General features: G+C 40.1%; 1 long non-coding RNA gene across 1 annotated transcript in view; it reads left to right on the top strand.

Annotated features, from left to right (window-relative positions):
* Nucleotides 1-16,989, top strand: part of LOC134878861 (uncharacterized) — a 38,109-nt gene extending 21,120 nt beyond the window's left edge. Inside the window, exon 3 of the long non-coding RNA XR_010167745.1 lies at nt 16,726-16,989. This is a non-coding gene — a long non-coding RNA (uncharacterized LOC134878861). The remainder of the gene's footprint in view (nt 1-16,725) is intronic.
* The last annotated feature ends 1,812 nt before the right edge of the window (nt 16,990-18,801 follow it).

The raw sequence follows: 18,801 nt of genomic DNA, 5'->3' as shown, positions 1-18,801 counted from the left end.
TTAACTGATCCCAAAGAGGGATTTATCTTTGCTACATCAGCAGCAGCATCTTAACAAGGCATTGCAATTGAGTTCAGTAAAAATACTCATTTCGACAGTAGGAATATAGATATTACAATATGAAATATACAGAATAACTATGAATACACTGTCACAGACCAACTACAAAATACTATATGCATAATAGTCATGCATCTTTGTCGTGGTTTATCAAATGTAAGACTTATTGTGTTGGCAAACATTAATGGACTGTGAATATATATTTATATTATTTTTTATCTTGGCAAGATTACTCTTGACCCCTCCCAAATGGTCTCCTCCAAAACATTGGAACATCCCAAATATCAACGAGTGCTTAAACGGAAAGAACAATGAACTGATACTTGATGCAAATAAAAGAGTGCATTTGGTGCATCACTCCCTGGATAGGGCCCAGTATACAGTATGTAGTGTACTGGTTCTGGAGACCTTGACTCGTCCTCCAGTGAAGCAGAATGCTTTCTCCCATTGTCCCGTGACACAAAACACATCAGCACTTCTAACGCTCACTGCCTTACAAGGACACAACTTAGTATCTTAATGTTCAATCTATATGCAAGAAGCAGAGGGGGGGGGGGGTGTAGCTTCAGAGGCAGCTGCTGGATTACATAACGTGTTGTGGTTAAACAATGGTGGCTAATGGTCAGGCTGTCAGGTGTTGCAGATTTATTGCGTTGTGATTATGAAAACTGTCAGACTCTCATAATCATGAAACATATGCCAGTCCGCTGTGCACACTGATAACAGCTCCAATACACACACACACACACACACACACACACACACACACACACACACACACAGGTAGTTTTATCGCTAACACACTTCCACTTTCTGTTTTTCTTTAGGTTGTGTTGCCTACTAAAAATACATATTTTTCTGCTTTGTTCCTTGCTTCTTTACACAACCACAAAACCATAAAACTTGGTCAAATATTGACTTAAAAAACTCTGAAAGAAAATAAACATTTAACCCAACATGGAACTTGCACTTGGAGAAATGCAAAAGTGATGCAAAACCAACCTATAAAACAAACAAGGTACATTGAATCTGCAAAAAGTCGCCAAGTTTTCACTAACGTTTTAAAAACTCAAATAGTTTTGAGTTGGTTACATCATGGGGTCAGAAAGTAATATTTAGATGTGAAAGAGCTTCTAATGTATAGAATTTTGACAGATTTTAAGGCTTTTTATTAGAACAAAAGAAGGTCCAGAAAGACCTTTAGGTTATTGAAACATTATCCCTTAATCATTTAGCTTTTTTATTTAATATGAAAAAATGTATACTAGCGACAAATGTACCTGGCAAATTAAGTGCTATTAAGTAATATCGCCATCAAGTTTTATGAGCTACTGATGCGTACAGTTTCTTAAAATGTACAGTGTGAAAGTACTTGAAAGTTGACTTGGTTTGCCCAAAGTACAGCTCCTTTCTTTACAGGCAGTATGAGTAAAGCGAAGCAAAGAAACATACCATATGGTATGCCTTTTAAAACCGAAAGCAGTTTTTTTTTTACTGGGCATGACGTTGACTCTGAGTAATACGCCACTATCTTGGTGACTCATGTCCGTGGGTATCAGCATGTGAAGCTGTGGTTCTGACCTCCAGCTGTGGCCGTGCCCCTCACCAGACTGTAGATAAATCCCTCTTATTGGCCCTTTGAGTTCAGTTCTCACTGCAGTTTAATTAACTATACATTACCCCAGGCAGTGAGCTTCTGTATCATCTCCCCGGGTCCTGTTTGGACAGTTTAATGCTTTACTGTAACTCAATACAATCCTCGGGGCAAAATGTGAGCAGCCGGCGAGGGTAAATAAAGAAGAAATACTGCGGCGGGAGTGAGAGCGGAAATGAGAGGGACTTCTGGAGTTAAAGTAACAAACCAGTGAGAAAAAAGACCATCAAATTCTTTATTTATGGAGTTATTTAGAGAAGTGAACGAACGATTAGCAGGACAAGCTACTGGAAGATTAAACGTCTAATTACTGATGTCTAAGAGTTTTCTTTAATGTCAACACCTTACAGATAGAAGATGAAGCACAAGAGGGGGAAGTTGAAGAACTTTGAGGAAAAATAACAAGTAGAGAATAAGAAGCTCAGGAAGAACTTGAATAAAAAACTTAAAGAATTGAAGAACTTAGGAGAACTTGAAGAAGACCTTGAGGAGGACTCTTAGCAAACTTGAAGAACTCTTAGAAGAACTTGAAATTCAAGAAGAACTCAAAGAAGAACTTAGAGGAAGAACTTCAAGAAAAATACTTTACATGGTTGCTTATGAAAATGTTCCTAAGACTCCTGGAAACCACACAGTTTGTATATATTTTGCAAGTGCAGATGAAGGGTATAGACTTCAAAATAGAAGCTAAGTTCATTAGACCTGTACAGCACATACCACCTGAAGGCAGGAACTTAGCTTCATAATTAAACGTGACGCTGGTGAACACTTTCCCCCCTGAGAAACATCTGAAGGATCACCGGCTGAGTGTTTGAGAGAGTTCAGTGGCAGCCTCTATTTAGCAGCCTGTGTGATGTATAGGAGCAGAAACAATAGAACGAGCTATTCCAGAGTCTGGCCTCCCCCCGTTATTCTCCCAGAAAACCCTGGAGCCTCCTTTAGATTTAAACAGTAATAACAAGGAAGCTCTCAGAACATTTGATCCTTCGGTCGTTTGTTTTTTCTTCCTAAAATAATATATGAACAGTCTGCACATATTGTTGGTTTCCATTTAAGAGTTGTGTCATTGGATTCCTTATAGGGTGTCATTCAGTGAGAACAGGAGTACATTTACCGAGCTCTGACGATGTGACACTGTTATTTGTGTATTCCCAATAGATCTTTCTCTGTCTCAGGATCATCCACACAAAGAAAGAAACATCCTAACCCAGCTGGTTCTTGGTTCCCTGAACTCTCTGTACATGTCGTATCTGTAGGTTAATGATTAGGAGGTTCATCGACAGGTCACACACTTTCTGTACGTTTCTTTGCTCTTGAGTAACTCAACAGGTGCTTTTCATTTTTCATCTTACATCAGAATTAGTTTGCTCCACTTCCTCTCTTTATCTAAACTTCCAGGCGAGAGTGCTGGCTGCAGAGAATCAAATGACTGCTTGAGCTTTACTGGAGCTCTTTCATTGTTGGGTGCCACTAATGGAAGTACCTTTGTAGTTTAATAATACAAAAGATAAGACATTTATTATCACCAAGCGGAAACTTCACAAGCTGATTTCATATTACTAACCCTAAGCGACACAAAAAGACCCCAAAATAAACACAAAAAAGCCCAAAAAGAGTCTGAATAAGACCAAAGAGAATATAAAACTAACACAAGTTGATGCAAAACTACCAGAGTAATGAATTGACCAAAATAATGACGTGAAAGAGACAGAAAAAGACCTCCAAAAGAGACGATGTCTACAAAGAGACAAAGAAAGACGAAAGAGCTCCCAACAGACGCAGAGAGATGCAAAACAACCAAAAAACCCTCTTTGAACCTGTGGCTCTCCTCCTGTCTACGCTGGGAAGATGGGAAAGTACCATAGAGAACATCAGGGTCAGAGAGCTTCCTCTTAGCCCGAAGGTCAGAACAATGTCCATGTGATCTCTGTCTGAGTAGTAAATAAGACAACGCCTCCCTCTGCTTCCTGATCTCTGCTCCGTGGCAGGCTGAGTGTCTGTTTTCTTTAGTTCCCAACAAGAAAGGATGCCTGCTCCGTTTAAACACCCTGCACTGAGAGGATATATTTATATCTGCAGTCCCTGGTGCATTTCAATTGTATTGTATTTCATGTATTTCAACTTGAATTGGTTTATTTTGGCAGTGCAGGTTCTTCTGATGCTTTGGTTGGAGTATCCCAATAACATTTTGGATAGATTTTTATGACTTGAAGTCCAGACATTATATTATATAAGCTCACCTAAATGTATGAATTGATATTAAATTGAACATTTCCTGCTGATCTCTGTCTTATAGCACTGTAAGGTGACCAGTCCTGTATTGCGTTTAGCTAGTTAGCATTTTCTTCTTAAGGTCTGTGTTGCGAAAACAAGTTAGGTGCTCCTCTGAACGAGCATTTAATCCCCACAGACTCTTCTTTGAGATTTAAAGCATTTCATTCATGCGTCTTAAAGCTGCTTGTGTTTTTAAAGGTCACATCATTCGGCCTTGAGGACTTCGATTTTAAATGAACACGAAGAAGAATACCTCGAGGGCTGTGTATGGAATTAAATCAGTTGCTTTTAAAGGGTAACCTTTGAATACATTTGCAAATATCAAGTCCTCACAGTATTACATCCTGCAGCTTCCAGAAGATCAGATGTGTCTCAACGACCGTCCAGCTGTGAGGAAGTCCAGTTTGTTAAGCACACCTAAAACTAAAGCAACTGTCCATAGATGTCATATGTTACTAACATGTTCTTCAAGACTTTGTCTAACCCCAACACTTACCGTCACACACACACACACACACACACACACACACACACACACACACACACACACACACACACACACACACACACACACCCACACACACACACACACACACACACACACACACACACAATACTCTACTTAGTGTTGACTTTATTAACTTTAAAGATTGTCCGCCATGTTCAATTCTGCCAGATACAAAATGGACAAGGCTACCTAAACCCCCCCGGGGTATCGATCACCTTCAGTTCAAAAGTAAATACTGTATTTGCTTCTTAACCGTCGGCTCGTTTTGGTAGTTGTTTGTTTATTATCTTTTCGCTTCGCAGCAGCTGTACTTCCTGGGGTCATTTAACCATTTATACTTAGCTCTGAGCTAACTAGCTTCTAACTATTTCAACAATACATATACCTGAATGTAGTTAAGCTTCTGCATGTTTTGCAATTGTTATTGTTCATGCATTGCAGAATTCCTACATGTTTGTGCAAGTTTAGTGTAAATAACACAATACCCTGCATTAACATGCCTGGTTGTGTGTATCTATGAAAGGATGGAGGAACAGGTCTTTCTAGTTATGTGACTCCCAATGAATACAGCCATTTATATTTCCTTTAAACAGAGACAGAAGAGCTTCACTCGCTGCTCTATGGAGATTCAGTTTGAATTTCCATCTTCAGTTGCTTGGTAACGTCATCAACACTTGTGACCATGTGTTCACGTTAAAGGCGTCTTTAGTCCCCGGCGTCTTGATGATGGATTGTTTAAAATTCCCTGAGTGGAAATGTGCAATGGTTGCATGTTAACATAAACAGAACAGCAGCAAAAGTGCCGTTATTCCCATCCACTCATGTGTACGGTATTATATCAGCAGCTGCATTTGGAAAACAATCTCCCTGATTTGGATGTTTTTGGCGGGGGTTTCGATGCCGCTGCGATGACAGAATCAGAGTTTAACTCCGTCTTGAAACTAAGAGTCACTGACAGATTCTGTTCAGTTCTCCTTGTTGCTGCAACACTGTGAAAACAGGTCAGACACTTTCTGTTTCTCACTTGTTGGACTCGTGATATTTTGGAAACAGCCCACTTCAGATGTGGGTATGTCTGAAACACTGCACACATTTCCTCTCAGGAAATGAGAGGTCTCTGACATATTCATTAACGCTGCATCACAACTAGTAACTCTACCCCCAAATGTACTTCTATCTTCACTAAAACCTTATTGTTAATGCAGTCTCAACCCTCAAAAAGCCATCTGAAGAAGGAACCAAACATCGTCCTCCTCTTCAAAGTTTCAGTCCTTTCAAAGATGGAAGAACTAGAACACGCGTCACTGAGGCTTATAACATCTGCAAAAACATGTTCCTGACACACTATGCTATACATACGTTTCTGAGAATCAATAATGGATTTAATTGGTGTGGTATAAGCTGGCTGCTGATGAGAACTCAATTAGGTTTCATGAGTAGCACTTTTAGCTGACTGTAGTGCAGCTGTTAGGTCTAATTTAAGCTATGAAACAGTCATTGCTTAGGGTTGTTCTTCATATGCTATTTGTTATAGTTCGTTTCGCAGCTGCTTTAAACCTCCAGCCACCTGCAGCTCCTGTGCTGTGTGTTACTGTGCGTCAGCAGGTGCATAAACTTGCTGTTACAGACATAGTAAAATATGATATTTGGGCACATTTTACCCCTCCTATCCTGAGCCTCAGTCGCCTCCTATAGCTTCAGCTGACTAAATATGTGGATTCATATTTATTTCCTTTTGTAATTAAATGATCTACTCCCAGACTGTAAACCCGGGATGCTCCCTCTAGAGTAGAAGTACGTCAGGTTTGAAATCTTTTCTAAAGCAGCTGTTCTGGGAGTGCATTTGTTAACCAGAGGCTTCATTGTGTTTCCTATACCTTACTGCGGTCACGTTGTGTCTCCACGGCTCTGTGTGTATTCTGGGAGGCTCCTCTCTACAATCAGCAGACAGCTTTAATGAGACCATCCCAGGCCAACTGGTATGTGTGTGTGATGAGACTGACGCACGCCGCTTAAATTTACACCAACACACGAGCTGTCGGATTATTATAAAGTCTGCACAGTGTGTTCAGTGTGTGTGTGTGTGTGTGTCTGGGCTGAAGCACTGGTGTGCTTCACTGCCAGACATTAGAGTGTGTGTGTGTATATGTGCAGACGATGATAAGAGGGTAGCTGTGTAACAGGGAAATGTGTCCTAACTGATAATGCTCTGATTCGTCCAGCTCATGGACACAAAAGGCAGACAGGAAGTAGAAGCTGAATTAAGTTTTGTTGAATTATTCAAATTATTTAGCCAATTAAAAGCTTTAAAACTCACATGACATGGAAGTTTCCTAGTACAGAAACTTGACCCAGGCGACGCAGAGTCACACGTCTTCATTAGTAGACGTCATAGTCGAGATGAAGTGGTTCAGGTCTTTAAATCCTGGCGATTGAAATGACACAGCTTTCAAAATAAATGCATTTTTCAGAGGTGTTTTCACTTTCATATGATATGTCTTTGGAGTTGAAAGTTAAATCAAGTCGTAGAATTTCAAGCAGGTAAAACACCTTGGATATTGAAGGATTGTAGGATGTACAACTCATTTAGATTTAGCTAACACTTCTTAAAATAATCTACATTTCCTCTACTTTTTTCTCCCCTTGTATCGATCTTTTCATCTGGCTAATATATCCTACATGTCTACAGTTTGTTAATAAAAAGGGTTTAAGCTGAGCAGAATCAGAACAACAAATACTCGTGTGTCTGTGGTCTTTACTGGTCCGTACTGGTTTGTCCAGCTGCCTGTTTTTTGGTTCCTAGCGCTATTTATTTAGCTTGGAAAATGAGATTAAATGAAATGAGTCCATATGTGAGGGATGATAATGACTCTCGGCTAATTAACACAAAGTCAATTTGATTTAGGAAAGCAGAGAGGAGGCCGGCGATGATGGGAGTGGATAATAAGGGAGGGAATATGTTGGTTTAAGATTGCAGTTCACCCAATCTGTAATCGTACGAGATGTGAAGGGAAAGTGAGCTCCTCAGGGAGAAAATGACAGAGTAAGACTTTCTGTTACCGTCAAACACCTCCATAATGACAGGACGATGTGAAGGAGCAGAGAAGATCACATATGAGAGAACATAGCTGCAGGTTTCCTCTCACTGGTTTCCATGGTGAACACTCATTTGCACTCTTACAATAGTTCCTATATAAAGGTATTGTACTTCCTACACAGGCCTCAATCATGTAGTCAATCTCTATAGCTCTCAAACATTATTATCATACAGCTTTGAGCTAAAGTCAGAAATCTCTGTTCCAACCTATGATTATGTCCTTTTCTTCAGTGTAGCATTCAGCAGAGTTAGAGGAAGCATTCAGGTTGTACGGAGAATAAATAGGGGATGGATGTCAGGTGGGTCTGCCGGGGGTCTTTTACTCTCTTCTTTCTGGAGAGGAAGTAAAGAAACCGGAGTCTGGATTTATTTGTTGTTTGAGGTGCAATATATGACTCGGCAGCTTTAAGACATGAAGACACTATTATTTTCAGCTTCGCTCTGATGCAGGATTTACACCAAAAAGTGGGCGGGCCATAAGTTTGACTGGTTTGCGCCCTCATGCTTTGTTTTTCTAGAATAACCCCTGGTATATGTGCTCACACTGAACATATAGTTTGGTTGGCTCAAGGATTTAGTAGTAGAAAAAACAGGCTGATGTTGATAATACTTATCAGATACAGTCGGGGCAATCATAGAATATCACTCTATGCTGACGATGCAACTCTATTCATGTCCAAATTCAAATAAAACCATTACAGCCTCCCTCTAACACAAATACATTTTCAGATTGGTCATGATGAAGAAGGAACCCATTCCACATTATCCTGTAGAAAAGTCTGAATATTTAAGATGAGACCAGTACGTGTCCAGTCACTGGAAACCGCAGAGCTGCAGGAAGTTTAATCACTCCGTCAAATGTATATTATCACCGCCCAAACAAGAAATTAGCCCGTGTTTGTTATCTTCTGAGTGTGATTCTTTTCCAAACCCCTCTCTCTGACCTGGAGACCAGTGCGATTTTCTGCGGGGCTGCAGTAGATTTCACACACCAGCATGCCCACAGCGCCGGGTGATCCCTGTACTGGGAATACTGGAATGTGGAAGAGTGGGGTGTTTGTTTTCAACAAGTGTGGCAGCGAGAGAGGAGGAGTTTTATGATCAGAAAAATTATCTTTTAACCCTTCATATCGACTCCAGACCCCCGCACGGTAGACAAGAAGAGGAGTTGGATAAATTAAAAATAATGAATCATGAATCTCTTTAATCATTTTGAGTTTCTATTTCTAGTTGTATTTATTGTCTTTGGAGTCATTTAAAACTTTTTGAGTCTCTTTAAAGAAGTTTTGAGTGTATTTGACGTCCTTTAGGGTCAACTTTGATTCATTTTAGGAGTTATTTAAACCATTTTTAATAATGTTGAGCTATTTGAAGTCGTTTTGAATCCGCTGTTAGACATCATACATCTTTAAAGTTGTTTTTGTGTCTTCTATAGCCGTTATAGTTGATTTTGTGACCCGTTGTAGTCAATTTAAATAACGACAGGAGATAAAAACCATCCAGAGCAAATCAAATAATAGAAACTAAGTAGGTCTCTCACGTGCATGATATCCCCCCTAACAGCATGCGATTGAATCCAATATTATATATAGAGGTTTATATAACTGAACGACAAAATGTTTTCCACCTCGCTGGTTTTGGGGTGACCTTTGAGATCTCTGAGGTTTAGCAGAAACCCAAACGCTGTGACCAATCGCTGCGTCTCTTTGAAGAGCTCCGCTGTAAATCGTTAAAAACATCAGTCACATTTCCCAGCCTCTCCTGCAGCCTGTGTGCTGTGGTGTTTGTGTTGATGATCCTGAGAGCAGCATTAGAGACTGTGGCACGGGATGTTTACATGTGGTCGTCGGGGGGGGCCGGGGGTCGCGGGGTCACATCCTGAGCTTCATGTCAGGGAGCTCTCAGAGTAACACCGTCACGCTCTCATGAATATAATCTAGCCTTCTATGATAATCTACACCGCTCATTTTCTGTCACCGGGGAAAAGAAGATGTACATTAAGGGTGAGGAGCTCATCCACCACTCTGTGGCCGCTTGGTTCTTGTGACTCTTCTTGGTGGTTTTGTGGCCATTTCTTATATGTTGTGTCTTGTTGCTCAGTTCTTTGTGATTATGTTCTGTATCTGTTTAGTCATTTGTTATATCTCTTTGGTTCTTGTGTCTTCTTAGTGGTTTTGTGGCCATTCTTTTTTTATTTTGAGTCTTTTCTTGTATTAAATCTGTTTTTGGTTTTATTTTGTCACTTTGTGCTTAGTTTGTCTGGAAGTTTTTCGTCTGTTTTTGTTTGTTTTACCTTTCTTTGAGATTTATATTCTGTATTTTCTAGTTTTTTTTTTGTGATTTGTATGTCTCTTTGGGTTGTGGTAGTATTCATTCTTTATTGTTGTGTCCCTGAGTGGTGGTCTTTTGTCTCTTTATCTTATATCGTGTCGCATTCGCATTATTTCTAGATGTTTTATCATTTTGTGATTGTATTTTTCAAACTACATTTGCTGAAGCAGTCATAAACCCTGTCTCAACTTGTGTGTGTGGTGCACCTTTGATGTGTTACTCCCTGTGAGACGGATGTAGTCTCAGCACAGAGGACACTCAGGTTGCTCTTGATGTGTGTCCGCTCCTCGTACAGCACGATGATTTATCCACGTGTGTTAATCCCAGGGATCACACAGGATCATTCCTCTTCTTTGGAACCGATGAGTGAGTGTGACCTGACACAGGTCGATAATATGTCAAATATACACGTGGAGCCACTAAAAACCCGAACCATCGACTTTATTGATCGTCCAACGGGAATCTGTTACTAGTAAAAGTCACCATACTTCAATATAAGTGGTTGGATCAGAAGGGTACAGAACAAAGGTATGAAGAGCCGCAATAAAAAGGTAAAATGATCACATAATAAACTTTGTCCATTAATCATTTATCAGTTTCTCTTGAGGGAATTAGAATTTCCCCCATAGTTACATTTTAATTTGCTCTAAATTCTGCACTCCACTGGACTGTGGCTTCTAAATTTCTGGCTCCTCTTTGAACCAGAAGGTTGCTGGTTCCATCCCAGCCCCTGCAGTCAACAGCTCGCTGTATCCTTGGGCAAGATACTGAACTCAGAGGTGTTCCCGATGGCATACGGTGTGTGTGTGTGAGTGTTAGCTTCCCTAGAGCAAGTGGTTCTGCTCTGCAGGAAGGGGGTGTGAATGGGTGGATGACTCATAGTATGTGAAGCGCTGAAGGGTCCAGAAGACCTGATTAAAAAGCACAATAAGTACAGAACATTTTCCATTTAGACCAACCGTTCTCTTCTGGTAAGCATCAGTAAAACCACTTCTTTGCTCTAAGCTTGTTTATCCTCTCTAAAGTTCTTGGAACATACTAATACTACCTTGCCTTTGTTTTGTCTCCAGATGTACGCCAGTGATGGTGTTTTAAATAACCTCCCAGGGTATTTATGAGAACCATTAGGCTACCAGCATGTGCTCTTACTTAACCCCCTGAGGTCTGACCCAGGTGTTCCCCGGTAGGCTTACTCTGAATGTATCGTCTCCCACCAGCTAAGCCAGATGTAAGCCACGTTAATCTCATTCTATTTTAGTCAATTGAAAGCCTTCCCCTGGTTTTGAACGCCCGTAAGGTGTGTGTTCTGTCCGTCTGCTGAAGCCGTGCTAAACTAACGTTAAGCTAGCAGTTGAAGCGGTACAGTAACCGGGCTCCGATCCTTTTAGCAATTTGTACCATCTGCTGAGCGTCTCTCCCTGACACGTTCCCCTCCTCCTGAGGAAAGACTTTGAGGACAGTAAAGCCCTCAGGAAATCAATTCTCACGGGAAAGATCTGGCAGGGGAGCTGGCGAGAGGATAAACAGACCCTCAGCGGCCGAGAGCTTCTCACCTGGAAGTCAAACACATAACATCACACAAGTACTCAGTGAAGAAATAATGGAGCCTCTCAGAAACTCACCTCCTACAATGACATGAGCAACAAACAACTATTTCACTTTATTTTGTATTTTTAAGGACATTTTTGTGTCACCTTTAGTCTTTTTGAGACTATTTAAAGTCATTTAGAGTCTATTTAAAGTCATTTAGAGTCTATTTAAAGTCATTTAGAGTCTATTTAAAGTCATTTTGAAACTCGTTGGCGTCGCTTTGTGTCTCATTTTGCATCTTTACACTTGTTCTATGTGTTTTTGGAGTTGTTTTTTGCATTAAGGTATTCAATTTGAGTCTTTTTATTATAGTTTTTCACCTTTTGTAATTTAAAGCATCTCTTTGTTGTTTTTTGACAAGTCGTTCCTCATGAGTCTCTCCTTGTCTGCTGCAGACTAACCTCGAACTGCAGCTTTTTTAATGAGAAGAGGAAGAGGCTGACTGCTGTCCAAATGCATCCAACACATCAAAGCCGTACACGTTATATATGGGCTGAGCCGTTCTTCCTCTTAAGGTCCTCCGTTTGTTGTGCAGCTGGGAATGAGAAACAAACAGATGGTTTGCAGATATATTAAAGAGTCGGGTGTTTGTAAAGGATTCTGACTGCAGCAGAACAACTCGCCTTTAAAGCAAAGTTTACTTGTCAGTTTCTATCACCCACCCATTCCTCCTCCTCCTCCTCCTCCTCCTCCTCCTCCTCCTCCTCCAGAGACAGCAGCCCATCTGCCGCCCCCGAGGAGCAAACACAACGTGAAGTGTGATCAATTTACTCAAAGCTAATTGATGAAGCAACATGACGTTAAGAAAGCCAGCGGTTTGTTGTCTGATGGAAGTTTGGTTTGGAGAGTAGTTAGTTTCCTTTATGGCTCCTAAAGCGGGTTCTTCTCGTCATCAATCACTTCTTTGGGAAATTTCAGTTTTTATTTAAAGTTTAACTAAAGTTTTTTATGCAATTCTGATTTTAATTGGGTAATTTGTGTCTCTTTGGCAATGTTGTGTCTTTCTGTGTTAACTTTGCCTCATTGTGGCCCTTGTCGTGTCTTTGTTCTCATTTGGATTCTTTTGGTAGTTATTTGGCTTTTTGGTAATTTTTTCATTCTGATCATTTTTTAATATTTTGTGTCCCTTCTGTACTTCCGTCTTTTTGAGGAAATGTGTTTCTGGTTTTATTTAAAGTAATGTTTTGATGGATTTGAGGCTGCGAGGTTAACAGAGCTAAAGCGACTGATCTAAATCTGTCTGAATGTATCATCTGTTGGAGTAAGAAGCGCTTCCAGACAAACGGGGAAGTGTCTGGCTTTAAATCAGATTATTTGTAGAGTCGTCCAGGAGATCACACACACAGCTATACAGTACGGTGTGCGTGAGATTATATGCCGATGATACACGACTGTAATTGGCCATTTAGATATAAAGTGTGTGTGTGTGTGTGTGTGTGTGTGTGTGTGTGTGTGTGTGTGTGTGTGTGTGTGTGTGTGTGTGTGTGTGTGTGTGTGTGTGTGTGTGTGTGTGTGTGTGTGTGTGTGTTGCTCCTGAGGGCCAGTCTTCTGTTTGAGCAGAGCCTCATAATCCCTTTAAGCCTCGCTCTGTTTGCTCAGCCACCATGATGAGGTATACAAAGTACAATCATTTTCCCAACAGAAGAAACTTTCATTTCTAAGATAAATACCACATTCCTTCCTTTTATGTTTCTCTTTTTTACTCCTCAATTCGCAGAAATGAGCTTTCTTGTTAAAAGTAGTGGGATCCACTCTGAGAGTCAATATGAATCTGCAGCCAGGAGACGTCCAAGAGAAACGCAGCCCAGCTCCTCCTGCTCTCCATTTGTTTCATCTGTACACAAACCAACGTGTAAATCTGTCTGTTGGGAATTTTACACAGGGATGCACTATAGTCGTTTCTCATTTCAAAGTTTCCCCCTCCTCGACTCCGCTCGCGTCTTAGTCCCGCTGTCAGGAGATGCGATTGGAGGAGGGGAACCGAGGAGAAAGGACTGGAAGCAACAGGCCTTGAGAGAAATGAGAAATCCTCTCCTCTGAGCGCTCATGACAATTAATATATTTACTCCAGCTCGATCCTCGGTGTGCATTTAGAGAAATTAGATGTCGCATTGATATCGATTTTCACTGCCGGAGAAGCGAGGAGGGAAAATTTAGAGAAAGGAGAAACAGCTTATCTCTTGTCTCAACCAAGACAGATGTGCAATTTTAGCTGACACTTTTATTCCAAAGCAACTTTCTGTACATAAGCGTCAGGACCGTAGACTTGCCTATAGCGATGTAGGGTTAGGGGTCATCCTAAAGGAGTCCTAGGCATGTTGACTGCAGAGGAATCAAACCGCCTTATTGTTCTTAAATCTGCAAAAGGAAAACTGTGGAGCTTTGGATGAATGGAATCAAAGGGATTTTAAGGATACTTTGACCAGTTTACTTTGCAATATGTGGCCAGACCCTTCCCACAACAACAGAACAACCTGAAGTAATGCAGCTGCTAAATATGCTTGCTTCTCTTCGTCCCCTTTCCTTTCCTCTTCCTCCTTATTTTTTAATGTAATTTATTTCTGTCACAATTTTTCCTGAGTTAATTTATAATTTGTAACTATTTAGTTGTTTAGTTTTATTTATGTTATAAACTATTTGAAGATGTAGTACGTACACCTGCCTGGACTGTCTTTGAAGAACAGAGTTAAGGTGAGCAAAGCCCAACCAATGCAAGCTTGCAAACAGATTTTGACGGCGGCTGAACAAAAGACAACAAAAGGATGTAAAACGTCTGAAAAACACAACCATTTCTCACTCAACTATAGCATTCCTTATACATTTGTTGAATGCATACTTATAGAAATCTGACAGCCAATAAATGGGGACAAGACACTTCATTTTTCTGCTCTCTTTCGTTGCTGTCTGTTTGCAGGTGCTCCACTCTCCTTAAACGCCATTAAATAGAAACCTTTTTTCTGAGACCAAAGAGAGCCTAGTGAGGTTTGAACTTTGACTTAAAGAACATATAACACTCTGACTTATTGCAGCTTCAAACCAGCAACGTTAACCTCTTGGTATTTTTCTTGAAGCACGTTTCTTTCTAGGAAACTTGTGGAGAGGTGTCATTCTTTGAAAGCCCTTTGCTCTACATCAGATAACTTTTATTCTTCTTTATCCGCCTCACTCTCAACTTTCTGTGAGGTCTTTGTGCCCCATTATCTCTGTGAACACTGCCATTTACAGCTACACACACACACACACACACTGCTCTATGCTCTCTGCCAGAAGCCTGCTATGGTGATTATGTTTTTAATGTCCGCTTTGGGGGGAACTGCAGGATTTCTGTGATGGATCAGCAAGTAATTCTCATAACCCCCTTCCCTCCGCTCGCAGATTACCTGATCTGAACATGATCTGCGTTTGATCCGCGTTTTATTACTGTGTGTGTGTGTGTGCGTGCGTGTGTGTGTGTGTGTGTGGCAGCAGCCGCCTGAGGGAGGATCTGTAAGTTATCTCCGCTGCACGCCATCCAATCTCTGATCCTCTGCAGCTCTTTACCTGCAGCAGCATAAAGCTACTGTACCTCCAGCAGCAGATTAGCTTAGCTTAGCATAAACAATGGAAATGGAGGGGAACTGCTAGCCTCTTTATATCTAGGTGTTTTGTGCGACCAATAAAACTGAAGGTCTGGGAAACATAACGATTGTTTATTTATTCTGGTATCAAAAGAAGAATACTCACATGTAAGAAGCCAGTAAAAGCAGCCTCCTCTTTATCTGTTGTTCTCCTCCATCCATCACCTCCATCTCTCACAATGAGCCTCATCATTACTCCGATCACATTTTAATGATCTAACGTACAGAAAATGATCATCCATTAAGATAACGATCTGTTTGAAGCCTCCATTACTGCCCGACGTGAGCATTATGAGCCGTGTCATTTATTAGTGTGAGTTAATTTGTTGAAACTAGTGTGTGTTTTGAAGGTGGTAACTAATAGTTAGCTCATCCCTGATACAAAGGGTGAGAAAGGGTTCTCAACGCGCCCCTGTTACCCGGTTTAGATTAAACCCTGATATATAGTTTACTCTGTATTTACTTTCCACATGTTCCACCTCATTTTGTAGTGATTGGTCAACCGCTTAGAGAAGTCCCGCCCCTCAGCCTATCACGTGCAATGTAGCCAGTAGAAGCAGGAGTGTTCCAAGGTGATGTCATCGTGTTCCGGAACTTTTTTTTACTTTAGTCCCTCTGTTGGATGAATTAAGGATTTCTGATTCTGAATTATGGTACTTAAGTACAAAATACACTTGTATTTTTATAAAAACGAGTTGGAACAACTTCATTTTTACAAGTAATCAACAAAGAAACGTGTGTTTATGCTACGGAATAAGTAAGGTGTAATACAAAATACAAAGCTGCAGTAAGAATCCACATTTACAGGTAGTTTTGGAGTGATGAACCCCGATCAGATGGGTGTAGCAACGCAGACGGAGGAAAGTAATGGAGTGTTCTCTGTGCTGTGTGATCTATTCAATATTAGATATAATAACCCCTCAACTTTGAATTCTCCCGGTGTATAGCAGACCGAGAGAAAACGCGGTGAATGGGAGGTGGATTGTTTTTCGACCTTGACTCTCACACCTACACTAGAGATCTGTGGAGAATATCAACACAGAGTGGTTTGTATTCAGCAGCGAGGACGCAGGAGGAGACGGAAAGGGAAGGATTTTACACAAATACCGGCAGCAGATCTCTCCCTGTCTGCTTACAACATGTTTAAATGACCTTTAATCTGCAGTTTTCTGTGAGAATAATCCTCCTCAGGTTGGTTTATTCATCAGAGGTCCTCCACAGGGATGCAAGGCCATTGTGCAATACAGCTGAATTAAACTCTGTGTTTTATTATCTTTATCTTTATAAGACATTTAACTTTAGCTTACTATGTTTTATCAATTGTTTTTATTAGATTTTATTTCAACTTAAATTTGACATTTTAAGAATTTATGAATATTTGTATTTTATTTTTGGTCTTTTTATTTCATCTCAAAATCACAAAACCCAATTTCCCAAATGTAGTGTCCATTTAATCCAAATTATTATTCCACGGCTTAGTTGAATAGTAGATTCTGATTGGTCAATTGGGATGCCGACATGTTTTCAGGACCTGTTGGGGGCAGAGAGATTTCACGACTCTGAAAATGTTTTCCGGGCTGTTTGTGTTTTTCAGTGTGAGGCGGAGAGCCAGCGGATAAAAGGGAAGCTCAGCAGAATCCCAATCACAGGTTGATACAGACCGGAGGAGACGGAGCGCCTGCCAGCGAGGAATTCAGTTTACTGAGGCGTCACCAACTGCAATAAAGTGAAATGAAAAGAGGAACCGACCGAATCTCAACATGAAATCTCACAGGATGAATGTCCTGCCCTCACTGTGGACACACAGATTTACCCTTTTAGCTGCGCTAGAGAATGAAGTGATATTCCACAAAGACACAAAGAGAATTTGGTTGAAAAAAGAAAACACATAAATAATAATAATAATACTAATACTAATAATAATAATAATAATAATAATAATAATACTAATAATAATAATAATACTAATACTAATATAATAATACTAATAATAATAATAATAATAATAATAATAATACTTTACTAAATGTCTAATTTGTATTTGGATATTCGGACTTGTTATTCGATCAATGTTACCATTAATAATTGACTAATATTTCCAGACACTCACTGTTCATTTACTATGACACAAGGAAAAACGTAATAAAAAAAGCGCTCAAAATAAATAAAACACACCCCCACCTACCTCAAATGACCCTCTGTTGTACATACTGTATTTCCAAATATTCTCAGAGCTCAGGCGCTAAAACTGCACAGATGCACCTTTTTTATGGAAGATAATTCATACTTCAGAACCTCAGACTGTAGATTTGGAACAAGTGTTTACCTGCTGCTGGCTTCCCTCCCAACAACATATATATATATGTAGAAGCTCCACCTGAAGGAGCTCCACATTCCTGCAGCTGCTCCCCCCCCCCCATACAGGGGAAGAGATAACTCTGCTCCTCAACACAAGAACAGAACAGATGTGATTCATCCCTCACATTACAGCTGCTCTCTGTAAACACATTCCTGAAATGTGAAGAACACACACACACACACACACACGCAGCTTCTGAAGTAACGTCTGCTGTAGATTAGGAAAATAGGATGGTGAGAATTGTAGTTGAAAAAATGGATGGTACACTTGTGTGTATACATTCTAAGGAAGAGGCTTAAAAACAGCTTTTGGTTTTAAATTCAGATTTTGATCCCAGAATTCTGAGAAAAAATAATCTGACTTTTTTTTCATTATATATATTTTTTGGAACATATTTTTAAACTTTCTTCCGAATTTGTTTTATAAAAAAAAAAAGATTGTCAAAGTGAAAAAATCTGACTCCTGACTCACGATACTGCCTTTATTTTTAAAATCTGACTCCTGACTCACGATACTGCCTTTATTTTTAAATTCTGACTCCTGACTCACGAAACTGCCTTTATTTTTAAATTCTGACTCCTGACTCACGATACTGCCTTTATTTTTAAATTCTGACTCCTGACTCACGAAACTGCCTTTATTTTTCAATTCTGACTTATTTTGTAGTATTCATATTTTACTCGGAACACAGATTCACTAACTTAAAGAAAAGATCTCAAACACAGGTCATATGTTCCTAATCCTCTGTAAGTATTGTCTTTATTTGTCGGTTGTGGTAATTCACTCAAATCAGTTGTGTTGCATCCTATCAAAGGTTTCCTGGAAAGACGACGACACATTTCAACTTTCCTATTGTATTTGTGTGATCTTGGATTTCCTAACTTCCTCTGACCTCTCAATAAATAAAATAAAGGTTAACATGTTGTAAGCATCTGTCGGGGAGACAGCTGTGTCGCAACACAAGACGGTTCCCGAAAAACATCCTCAGGCTCTTAAAGGAGGGTTCCCAGAAACCCTTAAAGGTTATTGTGTTATTTCAGGACAACACACAGATTACCCATAATGCAGCCTGTGGTACCCCAAACGCATCTGAACACTGCATGCAGTCAGACTGAATGCATCAGGTGGCAGTTCCCAGGTCTGACCACTAGATGGAGCCACAGGACCGTGAGTAACAGCCTGTAACTGAACTTAATATCCATTAGACATAAAGTAAAGTAGCTTTAGTTGTTGGTACTTTTAATTTGAATCTTTGAGTCATTTGCCAAATATCACAACAAATTGTAATACAAAATACCTTTTGTTTTATTC

This window comes from Eleginops maclovinus, chromosome 17 (genome assembly GCF_036324505.1).
Source record: "Eleginops maclovinus isolate JMC-PN-2008 ecotype Puerto Natales chromosome 17, JC_Emac_rtc_rv5, whole genome shotgun sequence".
Lineage (NCBI taxonomy): Eukaryota > Metazoa > Chordata > Actinopteri > Perciformes > Eleginopidae > Eleginops > Eleginops maclovinus.
The sequence above is the reverse complement of the archived record's forward strand: the minus strand, read 5'-3'. Positions and strand labels throughout refer to the sequence as shown.